The sequence below is a fragment of the Neomonachus schauinslandi genome, chromosome 8, assembly GCF_002201575.2.
Source record: "Neomonachus schauinslandi chromosome 8, ASM220157v2, whole genome shotgun sequence".
Classification (NCBI taxonomy): Eukaryota; Metazoa; Chordata; class Mammalia; order Carnivora; family Phocidae; genus Neomonachus; species Neomonachus schauinslandi.
In genome coordinates, this window is record NC_058410.1 from 58774387 (window position 1) to 58780386 (window position 6000).

Below are 6000 nucleotides of genomic sequence, written 5' to 3' on the forward strand. Positions count from 1 at the left end.
CACTGCTGTTCGCCTTCTTCCTCTCCAGCCGTTAAAAGCCCCTCGCCCACCCCTGGTCCCTCCTGTGGGAACATACACTTCGGTAGGCAGCCCAGAGCAGAGCCCACCGGGGGGATTCCTTACCTCTCGCTGCGGGTGAGGTAGGCAGGGAGGGGGAGGGGTGGCCCTCGGGGAGGAGCAGCCGGAGGAGGTCGGGTGGGAAGTCTGCGGCTCCCGGACAGAGGAGCGCAGCCGCGGGCGCCGAGCGCGAGTGACGGCGGCGGCGGAGACGGAGACCGCGGAGCAGCGGCGGCGGCGGCGGCGGAGACAGACACGCCTCCTGGCGGGGGTTCCTCGCCTCTTGCTTTAAAGGCGCCGCGCTCCTTTCCCCGCGGCCCCTGCACACACCCAGCGGCTGCGGCCACCAGGGCGCAGCGCTCGCCCCTGGACCTGGACCGCAGGAGCGAAAGTGCGATAATTCTGGGTGCCTCCAGGCTTGGACGTTAAAAATCCCCTGGCCGGGACTTCATCTCCTGCGCACACCCCCGCCTGCTCTGGGATGGAGGGACGGGGACTGAGATGTTCGGTCAGGGAGTGCTGCAAACCCCCAAGGAATTCGCCTGCCCCCCGCTCCCCAACACAAACAAGGAGCCCGAGCACGTTTGGTTCTGGGTGGTGGCTTTTATACCTCTTCGAAACCATAGCAACGAAACTTCTCTGCTGCCAGGATCTGGGGAGCAGCTGGTAGTCTCCAAAGTGGCCCTTTTAGTCCAACTACTGTAATTTCCCTTTGAGGTTTGCGGTAAAGATTTTGACCTGCGACTTACCTCCACCTACGCCTCCTGTGTACACTACTAATGCTCTCCCCGCCGCGCTGCCCATACCCACTTAGACGCCTGGAATCCGCGCACCTCACCTCGCGTCTCCTCCGTTGCTGAAAGCAATCACTTCTCCCGAGTGTCAGGGGGAGGGGGTGTTGGCGAGAAGTCTCTGTGACTGTCTGGTGCCTAATGACAAACGGCTTCGACCCCCCGCCACCCCGCACCCCGCCCAGGTCCTTGAACTATCAACACAAGCAAATTGCAGAAAGAAGTTGGGGTTTGAGATCTGGTGGGCGCAGAACCTGAGGTCGCAAACTCAAAGGTCGGAGAGAGGAGCCTGGAGATCAGTCCCGGCCAGGCGGCCGCCCGTCTAAATTCCCTGGAGGATTTTTTATTGAGCCCGAGGTGGGGAGGAGCACCGAAAACCAGGAGTCTTCCCGTGGCTCGGCGTCAGGGAGGAGCCGCTGGCGGCGAGCACTAAAGGCTTCCCCTGCTTCTCAGCAGAAACGATTAGCTTCTGCAAACAATCTCTGATTTCTGCTCCTCTGGGTCGGATAAGTCAACATCTATTCAATACCATTCCTATTTTATCCTCGGCCCTACGATATTAACTAGAGCAGAGACTTAGCAAGTTGCCCCGGGAGGAAGTTGGCGAGCAGGGATTCGCGAAAAGGTTTAAATGAGGCTAAGCGGGCGCAGGCCGCCCCTGAGCCTGGAGACAATTTGCAAACGGGCTGTAAGAGGAAGGGGCCAGGTGAGATCCTGCGGAGTTCTCCAGCAGCTCTGTTCCCCGGAGGCACTCAAATCTGTAATTTTGAAGGCCCGGAAGTAGAGAGGCTCTGCGTCTCCAGGCGCTGATTGTCCTGGCTGGAGACGAGAGTTTGCCCTTTGGTTGCTTCTTTCTTTGCAACCCCCTTACAATTAAGCCCCCGCCGGAGCCTGGCTCAGCATTGCCACCCTGCACGCCCTGGGGCTAGCGCCTGATTCAGCCTAGTCCTGCAACAAACCGAAACGGTCCTCCCAAACCCTACCTGGCTCTCAAGCAAGACCACCAGTCTCTAGCTTCTTGGACACCACTGCGGAATCTCTGTACCTCCTACATGCCTCCTGCGCCCGCCCAGGTTGGGGAGGCTCAGGACTCAGAGAGGTTAAGGAGAGATTAGTTAGCGGCAATGGAGAGTCTGTTAGTCATTTAAAGATCCAGGGGGTGGCAGGGAGGCTCCTGTAATTAAGTCAACAGCAGCCTTGTTGTACGGAGTAAATAAATAGTCAATGACTCCATTGTGCCTCGTGGAGCGGGCAGCACAGACGCGTGACTGGCTCTGGGCGCCTGGGCTCCAGCTGCTGTGACCTGCAGCCTAATGGGCCCTCGAGGCACAGCCCAGTTTGGGCCAGGCCCGGAAAAAATACCCTATTCAGCCCCATTCCCCCCGCAGGAGGAATGGAGACAACTTGTCTCCTGGCCAAAGACACTCTCCTTGTCATCATAGAATCCAGCTTTCCCACTTCCAGGGAGGGAGGAGCAAAATGCTGTGCACAGAGTAGATTCCAGAGCAAATCCCTGGGTGAGGGCATCCGGCTCTGTTTTGTCCTGGCTGTGAGAGAGTAGAACAGGGAGTATGTCTCATTTGACTTTAAGTGTTCAGCATAGGGTTTGGCATGCAGTGGGTGCTGAGTGAAAGAATGAGGGGATTACTGGATCAACCTTCCACATTCCACACTGTCGTACCCTCCCTCCTTTTATCTGGGAAAGGAGAGGCTTCAAACGACTTCCTCTAAGTGCTGTGTGTATTCTTAGAACCTAGTCATAAATTTCTTTTCCAGAGCAACCAGGACACATTTATAAAGAAAGAAATAACAGGCACTAGCAAGGGCTTGGAGGGCAGGGGGAAAGAGCTAAGAGAATGAAACAAATCAAAATTATGCATGTTATGACAAATTCATTTCCTCAATAACAAAATGTTACCTGAATTCTAATGAGAAAAGTAGAATAACAAGGGAGCATTAGACTACACACACCCATTTAACCCTTCAAAATAAAATTCTTCAACACTATAAGGAGACATTTTCCATAATTTATTTCAGTGTTTATGAGGTTATACTTTAAGGAATCAGACCCCAGGTCTCTTTAGGGGCAACAGTGAAGTTTTTCTTCTCCATTCCCAGTCATCCATCCATAAGAATTAATCTTCTGTGTCTGAGGAGGTCACTGAGTCCCTCAGCTAGAGTCCTATGCAGGAACCACCTATCTTCCCTTTCTTACCTCTTAAAGTACTCTTAGAACTTTAGCAGGTCTACAATTCTGCCTCCTGAGGGCCCAGCAAGGACCAGTCTGAATTCCCAAACTCACTACAGGTTTTGTTTGTTTGTTTGTCTTCTCCATCAGCTTTGTTTATATTGAATTACAATCAAAAGGTATTACTTTGGATCATTTAGTCCCAACCCTTCATTTTACAAGTCACACAAAACAAAGCAAAGAAGAGGAGTGACTTGCTCAGGATGTGGCAGAATGAAGACTGCCTTCTAGCTGTGTAGAGCAGCATCAGGCTGTCTCCTGCCATCCTCTTTCAAAACTTAGAATCATATGAAGTTAAGACTAAAAGAGACTTCAAGGACTTCTACTCTATTTCAGGGTCACAGAACTTTCTCTCATCCAGAAAAAAAAAAAAAAAATGTACACGTTTACATGGCCTTGAAATTTTTCATACAGCAATAGGAGATGCACATATCCCCTGAAACTCATTGTGGGGGAATCCAGTCCCTAGATCCTAGGCTAAAAACCTCCAATCTAGTCCAACAACATCATTTTACAGCTGGTGAAATCGAACCAACAACAACAAGAACTTTAGAGTCAGAGTGCATTAAGGACAATTCCCGGATGCTAGGTGTCCTGATTCCCACCTGTCCCCACTCCCTCAAGTTTTCTTAGCTGTAATTGGACATAAATTACACTGAGGTATTAATAACTCATAATGACTTAATGGATTTTTCTCTCAGAAAAATTAATACATGACCTTGAAGAATGGATCTATTATTCATTTCTGAAACCTCTCAGTATATTTACTGAGTACATACTCTCTGTCGGGCAGTGCTCTAGCGCTAGCAAATGACAGTAAACAAATTAAACAAAAGCCCTGCCCTCACTGAAGGCAGTTTAGTGGCAGGAAGATAAATAATAAACAAATAGACAAGCAAATATATAAGATGTCAGATAGCAAGGAGTGTTACAGAGAAAACTAAGGCAAAGTGAGCAGAATAGGGCATACTGGGAACATGGGCATGTGGGAAGGTGTTGTTTTACATAAGGTGGTCGGGGAAGGTCTCCCTGAGTAGTTGACATTGGAGTAGAACTCTGAAGGCAGTTAAGGGAGAGATCTAGGTACATAGCTGAAGAAGAGGAAACAGCAAGTGTCAAGGTCCTGTGATTGGAACAAGTGTAAAGCCCCTAAGGAAAATCAGTGAAGCCAATTCCCAGAGATGAGAAAGGAGATTGATAAAAAAAAATCCAGTCAAGAGAGGGTTGGGTCCTAGAGGAGTTTCGATTTTCCACTAAAAACAATACCGAAGCTTTGGGAGGGGACTGACCAGAGGAGAAGTATGATCTGACATAAATGTAAAAGGATATCTCTGGCTGTGCTATTAAGATTGCCTACACTTAATAAAGGGCAGCATGGGGCACCTGGGTGGCTCAGTTGGTTGAGCGACTGCCTTCGGCTCAGGTCATGATCCCAGGGTCCTGGGATCGAGTCCCACATCGGGCTCCCGGCTCAGTGGGAAGCCTGTTTCTCCCTCTCCCACTCCCCCTGCTTGTGTTCCCTCTCTCGCTGTCTCTCTCTGTCAAATAAATAAATAAAATCTTTAAAAAAATAAAAAATAAAAAAAAATAAAGGGCAGCATGTAAGCAAGACAACCATTTAGGAGGTTACTAATAATCCAGAGAAGAGCCAACTGTGGACAGCACCAGGACAGTAGCATGAGGATGGTAAAAAAAAAAAAAAAAAAAAAAGTTGTCAGATTACAGATTTTTTTTTTTATAGATTTTATTTATTTATTTGACAGAGAAAGACACAGCAAGAGAGGGAACACAAGCAGGGGGAGTGGGAGAGGGAGAAACAGGCTTCCCGCCAAGCAGGGAGCCCAATGCAGGGCTCGATCCCAGGACCCCAGGATCATGACCTGAGCCGAAGGCAGACGCTGAACGACTGAGCCAGCCAGGCACCCCAGATTACAGATTATTTTTAAGTAAAGCTGAGAAAACCAAGATTTTTCCCAAAAGCCTGGTGAATGAAGTAATCTCCCAAATGAGTGACTGCTCAGCTCTGCTAAATGCTGCTGATAGGTGAAAGGAGTGAGTGCTAAGAATTGGCCACTTGATTTAATGATGTGGAAGCCACTAGTGAGCTTGATGAGAGCATGCTGGAGTAGTGGTAGAGATTAAAGCATGCCTAAAATAAGTTCAGGAGAGAATAGGAGGAGAGGAATTGAAGAGGAGAATAAAACCATTTTTCATCCAAGGAAATTTTCTCTAAAGTAGAGAGGAGAAACAGAGCAGTATCTAAAGGACAAAGTGGGGTCAAGGGATTTTATTTTTAAACAGAAGATAATACAGAATATTAGTATTCTGATGGGAGTAAATCAACTGATATTGGAGAAGAGATGGATGGATCTCCTTAACTAGTCAAGAGAGGATGGGATTGAGTAGACAAGTGGAGGGGTTAGCCTTGAATAGAAGGGTCCATTAATTCAAGTAATAGGAGGAATTGGTAATAGGTAAAGTGGTTTATAAGTGTGGTGTTGAGGGCCTACTTTTGCTATGTGAGCTCTAAAGCCCCATCCCAGGCTGCCTTGCTGCATAGACACCTTCCTTAACTATTCTCTGGTTCCTACCATCCTAACTCTCATAAAAGTGCCTGCTTGCTTGGTGAGGATACAGAGAAGCAAGATGGGATCAAGAAAGCTAATAGAATAGAGGGATCACTCTTCGGTAGAAGTTTTGATATAGCTGGGGTAGTGAAGAGAGTGAATGAGTCGAAAAGGTAGGAGGTGATGGTTTAAAAGTTGTTAGTATACTTGAATTTAAAATTATAGAGAGGATATAGCTTTGGATAATGATAAAAGTCCAGGACCTCATTGTTAAAGATAGCAACTAGTCACATGTGGCTATTTAAATTTAAACACTGATTAATTAAAATTAGCTGTC